We start from the raw sequence: 15,011 nt of genomic DNA, 5'->3' as shown, positions 1-15,011 counted from the left end.
CCTCAAAGCCGCCTCGGTGGAAATCATCCGAAGGCCGCATCATATAAAGCGAGCAGTTTGGGGCTCCGCAAGGGCGCAGCCGTTAGCCAACAAGTAGTCTTGATCAAGAAAATATATATACGTGGTCGGAGATGCTTCCTTCTATGCGTTGCACAGTTCTGACAAAAATTAAGAAACCCTTTTTGCAAGGCTATAAAACAAAACAGAAAACAAACAAAACAAAAAAAAACGTTGACATTTAATTTTAGTTCTTTTATTTATTTACCATTCACCTTAAAAAAAATCTGTAAATTAAAAATAGTTTTCGAAAAAACCTTTAAGAATCCAATATATCCTCTACAAACGTAAAATATGCTTTGGCAATACCTCCCAATTTTCCATTGACATACCATTTTAGCTCAGCTAAATAGTCACCAGTCGGAAATGGAAATCGTAAATAAGCCTCTGGTCTTAGATACCAGCCTTTCACAAACACAAGTCCCTAGGAAAAAAAAGATTAATAATATAACAATTTACATCTGCTATAGTCCCGATTCTTACCTTGTAACGATCCTTTCTCGTCCTTCGGGATATTTAAAATATCTCGTGGGCTAGGTTCGGCACAACAAAATTTATTTTGTGCCCCGGTGAAATCAGAACAGCTTTGTTTATTGATTTGTTTTTTATAATACGTTTATTTGCGATCGCTTTATGGGCTTGATTGGCTATGACAAGTTTCTCTACGATAGATCTGGACTTGGACAGCGTTGTCGAATCACTTCGCAATCCCTCGTCGTCCCTTCTTGCCTTCCTTTTGCTCCTGCAACCGTTGCGGGTCGTTGTCTCGGCCTGTATCCTGCGCTTGGTTGGTGCTCCACACCTCTGCACCCCTTTCGCTATTGTTTGTTGAGATGGCTTTCGCTTTTAGGTTCTGGGATACATCCCGTAGCGACTATCACGAAGCAGGATGTTCCTCAGTAATTGGTGATCGTCAGGATATATAGATCCTGGAATTTCCGGCAGTAGGATATATCCTCGTGCCTACCACTGACTTTGGATACTCCTGGAAATGCTTGGCTTCTCTCCAACTCACTCTAGCTTGGGTGCGGTGCTTACTATCCTTATTTAAGGATTTGTTGCTGTCGAAATAAACTGTACAGGTTACTCGTAAGGCCTGTATAGTTCCTTGTTTTTCCTCTGCTCCTTTTGTTTCCTTGATAAGTTCTTAAGGTTACTCGTAAGGCCTTAATTACTTGTTACTTGATCACGACTTGATGACTTGATGCCTCTGCTTGATGGGCGTTGCCTTTATATAGGCAATTCCCACGGCCTCAGGAATATCTTGGTGTAGTACCGCTATACAGCTGGTACATTTCCATCGGCCCTCTGCTTTCACCCACGCATCCACTTGTTGCTATGCGTGGTGAAAGTCCCGTAAATCCTTTGCGCATATGTCCACTTTCTTTGTGGCTGAGCGCCCATTTATTTCCTTGTCCTTGTCTAGCTCCCTTGTATCTACGTGCTTCCATCACTTTCACGCATTGGCGTCGCCTTTCTATTGGCCGCCCTTCATATCCCGTTGACTCTCTCTGCTTTCTCTGCCAGCGCTGCCGTCGCCCGTCGCTCCCTTTGATTCACTCGTCATACCCAATTTCACCCATATTTGCTCAATATTGATATTTACATACATATATACTAATTGTATTAACTAAACTTATCATTTGAACATAAATAGCCTGATTAATTTAATATATTGTATTATTTAAATCCCCATGCAAATACACTTTCATATGCATCTCGCATCCATCAGATAGAGGGCTTCCCCATGGCCTCATCCCTCCCCCTTCGGCTTGCATATTCCCCCACACATCCATAAACCCTCATTGCTTCATACCAAGCATGCATACCCCGCACCCGTCTCATGGGCTTGCTTGGCCCTCACTTTCATTTTCTCTCGCTCACCAGATTTTGGCTGCTCGCAATCTAACTGCTTTCATTCTCATGAGCGTGACGTAGGCAGAGAGTACGCTATTGGTCATCGATACTCTCCCTCACGCATAGTGTACGTGTGACATGCATGTACATTTATTCAGCGTATTCTAATGCATGCACTCATATTTGCCTCTCTGTGCTCTTAATTTGCATAAGTAGGCCAATGCCCCCTTTTGTGTGCAATTATGCAGTCAAGCCGGGTTCCAATTACTCTTATACGACCGAACTTATCGTATTATGTTTCCCACGCATCTTCCCGCTTGTACGAAATCGCCAGCGGTTGCGTGGGGTCCGATCGGCCATGTTCGACCGGCCTCTCGCATTGGCTCTTATACGACCGAACTTATCGCATTATGTCTCCCACGCATCTTCCCGCTTGTACGAAAATCGCCAGCGGTTGCGTGGGGTTCGATCGGCAATATTCGGCCGGCCTCTTGTATTGGCTCTTATACGACCGAACTTATCGCATTATGTCTCCCACGCATCTTCCCGCTTGTACGAAATCGTCAGCGGTTGCGTGGGGTTCGATCGGCAATGTTCGGCTGGCCTTGTTTATTTGATCATTCACATCCGATCTCACTCTTATATTTTGGTTTGTGTCTTGGCTGCGTTTGTATCTGGCTGTTTGTATCTTGTTTGTTGTAGCTTGTTTGTTGTGTGGGACATTATTCTTGTGTATATAATGTTCCTCACACTCCCCCCCTTCTTCGGGAGGGATTTGCCCTCCCCTGTCCCTTGTACCTTGTTTGTTTTCTGCATGTGTTTGTTGTGTTTGTTTTCTGCGTGTGTATTTTTCATTCTCGTACTTGTGCATTTTTATGTTTTGCCTTTGTAGTTTTTTTTTTTTTTATTTTGCATGTGTTTTGCTTGTTTTTGGGGATATTTTTCTTTTGGACTCAGCTCGCATCTTTTATTGGCCATTTGGCATCTTCTAATGTTGGCGATTACTGAGTATCTTTTCGTTAAATGCTGGCGGATTAGGGCATCTTTTCATTGTTGTTTTTTTTTTTTTTTATTTTTGGCCCGTTCCGCATCTTTTTTTTTCCTACTTACATCTAATTATCCTACTTATTATACCCTCCTTTCCCTATATACCCGAACTACCCCCTGCGCTATCCTAATCCTATACCTTGTTTGACCCACCCACACTAATCTTACTACTCGTGGTCCTTCGTGCTGGGCCATTTGGCCCACAACATCCACCACCCTTTCTGGCCATTCTTCTTCTGGCACTGCCTCATACCTTTCGTGCCCGTACGGCACTGGGCATGATAGCTGCCGGGCCAATATTGGCCGAGTACTGGTGTGGTGCCCCATGGGTGCGGACACTTGCCTATTTAGTGCCGGTCTTGGCCACCCCCATGGGCACTCTTGATATTCTATCTCGTGTTGTTGTTGCTGTTGCTGCTGTTGTTGCTGTTGCTGCTGATGTTGTTGTTGTTGCTGTTGCTGCTGCTGTTGTTGCAGTTGCTGCTGCTGCTGCTGTTGTTGCTGTTGCTGCTGCTGTTGTTGTTGCTGTTGTTGCTGCTGCTGTTGTTGTTGCTGCTGTTGTTGTTGTTGCTGTTGTTGTTGTTGCTGCAATTGTTGCTGCTGTTGCTGTTGCTGTTGCATTCGTTGCTGCTGTTGCTGTTGCTGATGCTGTTGTTGCTGCTGCTGTTGTTGTTGCTGCTGTTGTTGTTGTTGCTGCAATTGTTGCTGCTGCAGTTGTTGTTGCTGCTGTTGTTGTTGCTGCTGCAGTTGTTGTTGCTGTTGTTGTTGCTGCCATTGTTGCTGCTGTTGCTGTTGTTGCTGCAATTGTTGCTGCTGCAGTTGTTGTTGCTGTTGTTGTTGCTGCCATTGTTGCTGCTGTTGCTGTTGTTGCTGCAATTGTTGCTGCTGCAGTTGTTGTTGCTGTTGTTGTTGCTGCCATTGTTGCTGCTGTTGCTGTTGTTGCTGCAATTGTTGCTGCTGCAGTTGTTGTTGTTGCTGCCATTGTTGCTGCTGTTGCTGTTGTTGTAGCATTGCCATCGCCAGCCGTTCCCTGGCCTGGGTAAATCGTTCCGCCTCCTGCCGTGCCCTGTCTGCCGCTCTTAGGTTTTCTATTTGTTGGCACACCCACATGTGTTGCCAACATGCGTCGCCTGGCACCACATTTTCGACATTTTCCGGTGTTTGGCTGGCCACTCCTTCAGCCTCGCCCACACCAGCCACGGCCTCCTCCTCCGATTCGCTGGCTTCGGACATGTAGTCCACCATACGAAACGGCGTCGGCGGCCGTGCTGGCTCCCATGCTTGTGCCGGTGGCTCAGGTATTTCTTCCTGATCCCACGGCGCATACACATCTGGGCTATTTCGCTCGCTGCTTTCTTCATCCGCCACTTCGTTCTCCATCATGGCTACCGCCTCGTCCAGCTCTCTCCACATCTCGTCGTCTTCTTCCTCCTCCTGGTGGCCCGGATTCACCACCGACTCTGCCTCGCTCTCTTCTGACCCGTAGCCACTGTCCTCTACGTCCTCATCGTTCTCCTCGTCCGATGAGGCGGCGATTTCCGGATCCATCATATCCGGCTCATCGTCGTCGGACTCCTCATCGGACCGATGCCAGTCACCGCGTTCCATATTGGCCCGCGGTGCCGCACCTCGTCGAGCTACGCCTTCATCCTGGCCAAAATTTGCATTGAATGCGTTCATGATTATTCCTTTTTTTTTTGTTGATTACTCTCCGAGTGTTAAGCTTTGAGTGACTCTTGCTTAGGATTTCTGCATGCAGGAAACCTCGCATCTTTGATATTTGTCAAATTTTTACCGTTATTCAAAACTTTGGATTCTCTATTTTAACTATCGATGCCGAATATTCTAATGCTCCTGCAATGCTCCACTAATACTAATGTATTAACGCGCGCATGTGTGTGTATGTCCCGATGCTGCACGATTACATGCTCACTCTTATGCGCATGTGTATGTGTGTTCCCCTCTCTTTCCTTTTGTTTTCTCTTTGTGCACTCATACTATTACATGTGTACTATCGTGCGCATGTGTAGGTTTTGGCTCTCTTTGATTGTGTGATCGTTTTTTTTTGTTTATCCTTGTTTTTTTTTTGAGATGTTTTTGAGATTTCTGCCCAGCCGGCCGGTCTGTGCAGATTTCTCGCTGCCATGTCATCAGATTCGTCCATACTCATTGTTCATCTATTTTATTGACATCTGTCTGTTCACTTATTTGCTCTTTCATCTGGCTGATATGTGCTTGCCTGGTTTTTCCTGTTTCTTTGTGCCGTAATTTACATATAACTGGAGACAAAAATCCTGTCACTTCATAAGGACCTCCAAATCTTGGTGCCAATTTTGCTGCAAATCCTTCGGCCGCATTCGAAAGATGGTGTTCTTTTGCCCATACTGTGGTTCCAATCACTGGTCTCCATTCTCTTCGTCTCAGATTGTAATGGCGTGCCTGATCCTGTGCAGCCGTTTCCAGATTTCGCCGTATTAGTTCGAACAGCTCTTGCATTTGTTTTGCCTTCGCTTCTGGTGGTATCGTTTGCTTCCCTGTGCCTATCGTGACATTATCGTATAGTGCACCCGGCATTCTTGGTTCACGCCCCTGTATTACATACGCTGGCGTGAATCCTGTTGCCTCTGATTGGCTTGTATTCACTGCTAGAGTTATTTCTGGCCAACTTTCATCCCAGTTGCGTTGATTTTCCCCCGTAAACTGAGCAATCATTGTTTTTACTGTTCTATTTGCTCTTTCGGTTGGATTTTCTTGTGGCGTGTACGGTGCTGTCAGTTGGTGTTGGCATCCCCATTCTTCTAACATTTTTTTGAATATCCTGCTAGTGAATTGAACTCCATTGTCCGTTATCACCATTTTTGGAGCTCCGAATCGAGATAGTATCCTCTCTCGAAAGGCCTTAACTAGACTTTCTGCCGTTGCCTTTCGCATCGGTATCAGTTCTGTCCATTTCGAAAATCTGTCAATGATTACTAGTAGCATCGAATTTCCGTGTTTCGATCTTGGCAACGGTCCTACAAAGTCAGCGCATACTGTAGACCATGGTTCTTCCGGTATTTGTGTTAGCATCTTTCCCGCTGCCTGCTGTTGGCTGGGTTTATATTGTTGGCATATCGTACATTTTCCTACAAATGTCCTGATATCTCGTTGCATTCCTGGCCAGTAATATCTTGCTGCGGTCCTGGCAGTAGTTCGCCTGCTCCCTGTATGCCCTGCTGTTGTTGCCGTGTGGTTTTCGGCCATTACTTGGTTACGTAGTGTTTTTGGCACACATAGTTTCCAAGCTACCACTTCTTCTTGGCCTGCTCTGTGTGGAATGTTCCTGTAAACCTGACTATTTTCTATAATGTAATCCGGATATTTCTGTGGTTGTTGTTTTATTTTTCCCATTATGTCTTGAATCCACCCACACTCGTTGTTTGCTTGTCTTAATCTGGCACCATTATCTATTATTCTTCTGCACCCTTCCATTGGTTGCCTTGACAAAGCGTCTGCGACAATGTTTAATTTTCCCTTTCTGTATGCTATTTCGAAATCGTATTGTTGCAGTTCCAGTGCCCATCGGGCTATACGGCCCGTAGGGCTTTCTATGCTATTCAACCACTCCAACGCCATGTGATCTGTTACCACTTTAAATCGGTATCCTTCAAGGCATGGTTTTAGTTTGCGTATTGCCCATACTATCGCTAAGCATTCCTTTTCTGTTGCCGAATAGTTCTTTTCCGCTGGGTTTAATTCTCTTGACAGGTATGATAGCAATCTCTCTCCATCCTCAGTGTTTTGTACCAATATGGCTCCTAATCCCATGTTACTCGCATCCGTCTGGAGCACAAACGTTTTTGTGAAGTCTGGACATGCCAATACTGGGCCACTAGTCAGCCTTTTCTTTACGGCATCGAATGCTGCCTGATGCTCCTCGCTCCAGTGCCACTTTGTTCTCTTCTTTAGTAGTTCGTTCAATGGGTGTGTTAGTGCTGCAAAACCTGGTACGAACCGTCTGTACCAAGATGCCACTCCTAAGTACTGGCGTAATTCCTTTGTGCAAGTTGGTGGTTCTAATTGGGCTATTGCGGCCACCTTTTCTGGGTCCGTTGCAATACCGTTTTCTGTCACCAAGTGGCCTAGAAATTTTAGCTCTTTTCTAAAGAACTGGCACTTCTCGGCATTAATTCTCAAGTTTGCTTCCTTCAATCTCCTGAACACTTCTTGTAGATGATTCATGTGTTCATCGATTGTTTTGCTCACTATCACAATGTCATCTTGGTATGCGAATGCGTTTGGTATCATTTCTGGGCCAATGACTTGGTCCAGTGCGCGTTGGAAAGTTGCTGATGCTGAGTGTAAACCGAATGGCATTACTTTCCATTGGAATAACCCCTTCCCTGGGACTGTGAATGCCGTCATTGGTCTACTTTTCTCTTCTAACGGAATCTGCCAGTATCCGTCCTTCAGATCTAAACTGCTTATGAATTTTGCTTCGCGTAGTTGATTCAAGATGTAATCGATGCGTGGCATTGGGTATGCATCTTTTATAGATTTTGCGTTAATCTGTCTAAAATCTACGCATAATCTCCATTTGCCTGTCTGTTTCTTTCTCACCATCACTATGGGTGAGCTATATGGGCTTTGCGATGGTTCTATGCATCCCATTGTCAACAGTTCGTCGACCTTTGCATTGATTTCTCCTTGTATTTTCGGGTTTTTCGGGTAATACCTTTGTTTTATTGGGATATCGTCCTTCATCGTTATGCGATGTATTCCCACCTTTGACAGTCCCTTAACTTTCTCTAATTCCTTCAATTCCTGACTCAGAAAGCTTTGTATTTCTTGCTGGTCACTCTTCTGAGTGACCATTATGGATATTCTTTCTACGCGCCTGCCCTGTATTCGCCTCATTGTCGGTATTCGCACTTTGTGGCCACCACACGATATTTCTGTGTTCATAATCCGGAGGAAATTCCACCCCAATATTAGCGCATCCATTCCTTCTGGCATGACCAGAAATGGCATGTGGATTTCCTTGTGTCCGAATCTCACGCATCCTGTCCATTGCTCTTCAATGTCTCGCACTTTTCCGTCTGCCATGTATACCTGTTTGTGTGTGTTCTCCCATTTTCCCTTATTCCTCACTGTTTCCAATATCTGCTTGCTGATAAAGCTACTCGTGGCTCCGGAGTCAATTGTCGCTTTCATCTGTATTCCTGCTACTTCGATAATCGCTGACAATTGATCCTCTTCTTCTACTAGTTGGCCTATTAGTGGTGAGGAGCTTGTTGGCTGGGTCCCTGCTCGCCCCTGATAGGCTGGAACCGCCTTTCGTTTCCCGAGCTCCAACAACATTCTTTCGTCCTTTTGCCCACTTTTCCACACTGCCATCAGAAATTGAGTCTCTGATTGTTGCATTCCCTGGCCCAGTGTCCGGCTCCCCCGCATCTGCGGCACGCCTGATTCGGGTTCAGGACTTTTCCGTCTCGGACGTTCTTGTTTTCTTGGTTTGCTCTCGAATGATTCTCCGTGCTGTTGTCCTGGCATCTTCGGCACTGTGTGACTGGTGGCCCGTGATTATTTCCTCCTCTGTGGTTTGATTGGTTGTTATGTGTTCTTTGAGCATTGTTTTCGCGATGGAACTCGAATCGCTCTTGTTCGAGCATCTCGTGTTCTTCTGCCAACTGCATCAGCTCGTCTAGATCTCTGACCCTGTGCGGCCGAACGAATATTTTTAGATCTGGAGTGCAATTTTCCAATATGACCTCCAATTGTTCGTACTCTGGTATTTTTAGGGGTCTCATCAATGTTTGCATATCCACCATATAGTCCTTGAAGTACTCGTTTCTGTTTTGCTTGCGATTTTTCACTTGATCAGCCAATTTGTTGAAGAATCCTTTCGGCAAGAAATATTTCTTGAAGCCCTCAACAAATTCCTTCCATGTTCGCCACTGCTTATTGTTTGCGACGTACCATTTGAGTGCCCTATCTTTCAGCAGCTCTGGCATCGCTCTCGGGATCATGTCCAGTTCGATGCCATACATGTCTGCTGACCACTCGATCTGTTCTATGAACTCTAGTGGTCTGGAATTGCCGTCGAACCTGAATGTCCACTCCCTCACTTGTTTTGCCACCTTGGCGTATTCGGTGGTCTTGTTTGTTGTATGTGGTGCCGTTTTCTTGGGGTCTATTGTTTGTCTCCTTATGTCCCTCTTTGTCTCTGCATTATCTAGGGCTCCTTCGCTTCCCCATCTTGGTGGTAAATATGGTGGGATTGCTAGTGTGGCGATGTTTATTTTTTGGAATTCCTCAGCCTCACTTTCGCATGTTTTTGATGTGCTTGCTATTGTTTTCATTTTTATATTTTTCGAGTACTTTGTTTCCAATCTATTTATTTCCTCCTTCCAGTCTGGGTCCGTTTCATTCCTTTCTACCCACTCGCCTAGCTGTTTCCTCATTTCCTCCACTGTGCCGGTTATCTCGATCCCGATCCTTTGGCCTGTCTGTACCAAATCCTCCTTCTTCATGTGGTAAATCCATCCTTTTCCCATTTTTGATCTTTTTCTGATTTATAAACTGTATTTTTTTTTTTATTTCTAAATTTCACCAGTATAGCACGTTGGGCGCCAGTTGTAACGATCCTTTCTCGTCCTTCGGGATATTTAAAATATCTCGTGGGCTAGGTTCGGCACAACAAAATTTATTTTGTGCCCCGGTGAAATCAGAACAGCTTTGTTTATTGATTTGTTTTTTATAATACGTTTATTTGCGATCGCTTTATGGGCTTGATTGGCTATGACAAGTTTCTCTACGATAGATCTGGACTTGGACAGCGTTGTCGAATCACTTCGCAATCCCTCGTCGTCCCTTCTTGCCTTCCTTTTGCTCCTGCAACCGTTGCGGGTCGTTGTCTCGGCCTGTATCCTGCGCTTGGTTGGTGCTCCACACCTCTGCACCCCTTTCGCTATTGTTTGTTGAGATGGCTTTCGCTTTTAGGTTCTGGGATACATCCCGTAGCGACTATCACGAAGCAGGATGTTCCTCAGTAATTGGTGATCGTCAGGATATATAGATCCTGGAATTTCCGGCAGTAGGATATATCCTCGTGCCTACCACTGACTTTGGATACTCCTGGAAATGCTTGGCTTCTCTCCAACTCACTCTAGCTTGGGTGCGGTGCTTACTATCCTTATTTAAGGATTTGTTGCTGTCGAAATAAACTGTACAGGTTACTCGTAAGGCCTGTATAGTTCCTTGTTTTTCCTCTGCTCCTTTTGTTTCCTTGATAAGTTCTTAAGGTTACTCGTAAGGCCTTAATTACTTGTTACTTGATCACGACTTGATGACTTGATGCCTCTGCTTGATGGGCGTTGCCTTTATATAGGCAATTCCCACGGCCTCAGGAATATCTTGGTGTAGTACCGCTATACAGCTGGTACATTTCCATCGGCCCTCTGCTTTCACCCACGCATCCACTTGTTGCTATGCGTGGTGAAAGTCCCGTAAATCCTTTGCGCATATGTCCACTTTCTTTGTGGCTGAGCGCCCATTTATTTCCTTGTCCTTGTCTAGCTCCCTTGTATCTACGTGCTTCCATCACTTTCACGCATTGGCGTCGCCTTTCTATTGGCCGCCCTTCATATCCCGTTGACTCTCTCTGCTTTCTCTGCCAGCGCTGCCGTCGCCCGTCGCTCCCTTTGATTCACTCGTCATACCCAATTTCACCCATATTTGCTCAATATTGATATTTACATACATATATACTAATTGTATTAACTAAACTTATCATTTGAACATAAATAGCCTGATTAATTTAATATATTGTATTATTTAAATCCCCATGCAAATACACTTTCATATGCATCTCGCATCCATCAGATAGAGGGCTTCCCCATGGCCTCATCCCTCCCCCTTCGGCTTGCATATTCCCCCCACACATCCATAAACCCTCATTGCTTCATACCAAGCATGCATACCCCGCACCCGTCTCATGGGCTTGCTTGGCCCTCACTTTCATTTTCTCTCGCTCACCAGATTTTGGCTGCTCGCAATCTAACTGCTTTCATTCTCATGAGCGTGACGTAGGCAGAGAGTACGCTATTGGTCATCGATACTCTCCCTCACGCATAGTGTACGTGTGACATGCATGTACATTTATTCAGCGTATTCTAATGCATGCACTCATATTTGCCTCTCTGTGCTCTTAATTTGCATAAGTAGGCCAATGCCCCCTTTTGTGTGCAATTATGCAGTCAAGCCGGGTTCCAATTACTCTTATACGACCGAACTTATCGTATTATGTTTCCCACGCATCTTCCCGCTTGTACGAAATCGCCAGCGGTTGCGTGGGGTCCGATCGGCCATGTTCGACCGGCCTCTCGCATTGGCTCTTATACGACCGAACTTATCGCATTATGTCTCCCACGCATCTTCCCGCTTGTACGAAAATCGCCAGCGGTTGCGTGGGGTTCGATCGGCAATATTCGGCCGGCCTCTTGTATTGGCTCTTATACGACCGAACTTATCGCATTATGTCTCCCACGCATCTTCCCGCTTGTACGAAATCGTCAGCGGTTGCGTGGGGTTCGATCGGCAATGTTCGGCTGGCCTTGTTTATTTGATCATTCACATCCGATCTCACTCTTATATTTTGGTTTGTGTCTTGGCTGCGTTTGTATCTGGCTGTTTGTATCTTGTTTGTTGTAGCTTGTTTGTTGTGTGGGACATTATTCTTGTGTATATAATGTTCCTCACAACCTCATATGGGCATGAATGATTAAAATTCGAATATCGTAGAATTTCGCCAACTAAAGCTAAAGCAATCGGATTATAAGCTTTTCGGAAAAATCGACAGACATCTATATCTATTTTGTATAGCCATGGCTTATATCCATTTGCTCTCTTAAATAGTGCCGCTTCAACTCGTATCCTTTTGGCCGACTCCAGTAGTGATGCATTGAAATTTAGGGTAACAACATCCCTTTTCACTGCTTTCAAACGACACTGGTGCATCTGAACGATACTTGGATTGATATCCTCGCATTTATAATTTGTAAATTTCATAATTACACATTCCTACGAAAATTATTGAATAGTTTATGTTGCATTAATTGCTTAAAGTAGAAATACTTACAGTAAATAGGGCATTTTTTATAAGCCAAATTGTCATAAATATTTTGAAGAGAAAATCTAAGTTTCGTACCATCATGACTCTTTTGACCTACTAGAAGTTTCGCAAAATGAAGTCATTGAAAAATTGTTAATCTCAAATTATTTTCTCATTTCAGTTGACAAACTGCACGCACACAATAATAACAGGAAAACAGAATTTTGTGATTAAAATCACTTTGATTTTTGTTGGGAGTTTAAAAAAGAAAACTACATAAAAATTAAAAGAAGCTTATGTACATAGTAATATCTCAAGGTTTAACAAATTGATGTGATCCAGATTTCACTTGAAAGCCTTTGTGACTTCTATAAAGTCATTTAAAACTCTGTAAATTTTGTACAAGTTATGCAGTTGAATTTATGAATTAAAAAGTCTTTCCAAGATCCTTACATATATTCTGACTTGAAATCTTGCTTGACCAGAACAGGACCGAAACCTTTATAGACTTGATTATAATTAATAATTATTAAGTTGACTCTCCAGTAGGAAACGCTGACTGACGATCTCAACACAGGATTTTTGCATAGTGATGGCAAATAAGAATCATTAGTCGATTATTTAATCAAATGATTAAATACAATTAATCTAAGAAAAATGAATATAATTATTGATGTTTTAAACATTGTAATGAAAGCGAGAATCATCATTGAACCGTTTACGGAGTTATGTGTGAGTCGAATGGTGGCCCATAAATACAATTCAACTTTGCCAGTGGAAGAAACGTTTCATAGTCTTATAAGTCTTTCTTTTGTTTTTGACAGCTTAGCTTTTTCTTTTTTATGTTCTTTATAGCTGAAAATGAGATATTTGTAGTAGTGGTTTTTTTACATTTTTTTTAGCTATAAGACTGTTTCAAAACAGATAAATGTGGTTCGAGACGGGTTTATTGGCAAGGCAGAATTTCCCTTCATTTCATTTTATTTTCTTTTAGTAGGATTTTTATTTTCCATTAATCGCTTTAGAAAATATGCAATTTTATTAAATATAGAGCTCTTTTATAGATCCTCCACAATTGTAAAATAGTATTTTGCAATCGCTGCAAATTTTTGATTGACATACCACTTTGATTCAATTAAATATTCTCCAGTGGGAAAGGGTAGTAGTAGATAAGCCTCGGGCCTCAAATACCAGCCTTGCAGAAACACAAGTCCCTAGAAACAATAATAATCTATCATATTTCTTATGCTAATGTTTGGATTCTTACTTGATATGGACATGAATGATTTAAGTTGGTAAATCGACGTCCTTCGCCAAGTAAAGTCATAACAATTGGATTGTAAGCCTTTAGTAAAAATCGACAGAGATCTACGTTAACTTTATACAGCCATGGTTTTTATATCCATTTGCTCTCTTGAATAATGCCACTTCTACTCGCATCTTTTGGGCCGAAACTAGTAGTGTTGCATTAAAATTTAGAGTAACAACATTCCTTTTCACTGCTTTTTAAGCGACATTGATGTACCTGAAGGATACTTGGATTGATATCCTCGCACTTGTAATTCGTAAATTTCATAATTACGGCGTCCTAAAGAATTTTAGAAGAAATTTTGTTTAAATACCAAAAAAAAAAACAACGAAATACTTACATTAAATAAAGTATTTTGTATAAGCCAAATTGCCACAAATATTTTGAACGGAAAAACAAACTTTAGAACCGTCATTACTTTTTTGACTAGATCTAGAAGTTATGCAAACTGAAGCTATTGAAAAATGTTTAATCGTAAAAGATCTTTTCGTTTGAGGTAACACACTAAACGAAACAAAATAAAACCAGGAAATCAGCATTTTGTAATTGAAATAACTGTCCTGTTTTCCGCGAAAATAAACATTGAACTTAAAAATAACACTTAAAAAAGAAATCGCTTAACAACCGAAACCGCTTTAAACGTATGTTATACATTTTATAGTATGTATATGTACTTTTAGGCGTTTTCTATAGTTTTTTGTGTAGTTTTATACCTGGCTCAATCGAATCTTTATATTGATCTAATATTTTTATACCATACACCCATAGGGTGAAATGGTATATTAAAGTCGCCAAAATGTATGTAACAGGCAGAAGGAAGCATCTCCGACCCCACAAAGTATATATATTCTTGATCAGGATCAAAAACTGAGTCGATCTAGCCATGTCCGTCTGTCCGTCCGTCCGTCCGTCCGTCCGTCCGTATGAACACCTAGATCTCGGAGACTATAAGAGCTAGAGCCACCAAATTTGGTATGCAGTCTCGTGTAGTATGTACGCTTATCGAGTTTGTTTCAAATTTTTGCCACGCCCCCTTCCGCCCCCAGAATTTACATAAAACTGTTTTTCTTAAAAAGTATAGCAGATAGAAACATCAAATTTGGTTTATATACTCGTTTAGTTAGCGCGCAGAAAATAATTGTTCCAACTTTTTGCCACGCCCCCTTCCGCCCCCGGAATTTACATAACTCTGATTTTCTTAAAAACTATGACAGCTACCGACATTAAATTTGGTATGTAAGTTAGCTTAATAGACGCGCAGATATTGACTATTTAAAAATTATGCCACGCCCATTTCCGCCCCCTAAAATTAAACAAAACTGATTTTCTCGAAAACCAACAAAGCTAAAGTCACCAAATTTAGTATGTATATTGGCTTAGTATGCGCGCAGAACACATATATTTTAATATGTTGCCACGCCCACTTCCGCCTCCATAATTTAGAAAAAACCGATTAGCTTTTGCAATTTTTTGACCATCGCGATCAAATTTGGCAGACTAATAAATCTTATCTATTTCTATCAAACTACCAAATTTGATTGAAATCGGACTAGAAACATACAAAATATACGTATGAACGTATTTTGCTACGCGATCCATAAGGGCAGAATTGGCCGTTGGCTAGTGGCGGCGCTAGAGTGCTTGTGTGTT

General features: G+C 42.7%; 1 protein-coding gene across 1 annotated transcript in view; it reads left to right on the top strand.

Moving 5' to 3' along the window:
• Positions 1-15,011, top strand: part of LOC6643652 (dynein axonemal heavy chain 7) — a 74,445-nt gene that overhangs the window by 17,832 nt on the left and 41,602 nt on the right. The window lies entirely within an intron of this gene.

The sequence above is a fragment of the Drosophila willistoni genome, assembly GCF_018902025.1.
Source record: "Drosophila willistoni isolate 14030-0811.24 chromosome 2R unlocalized genomic scaffold, UCI_dwil_1.1 Seg200, whole genome shotgun sequence".
Lineage (NCBI taxonomy): Eukaryota > Metazoa > Arthropoda > Insecta > Diptera > Drosophilidae > Drosophila > Drosophila willistoni.
Note: the sequence above shows the minus strand (reverse complement) of the source record. Positions and strands in the feature narration are given on the sequence as shown.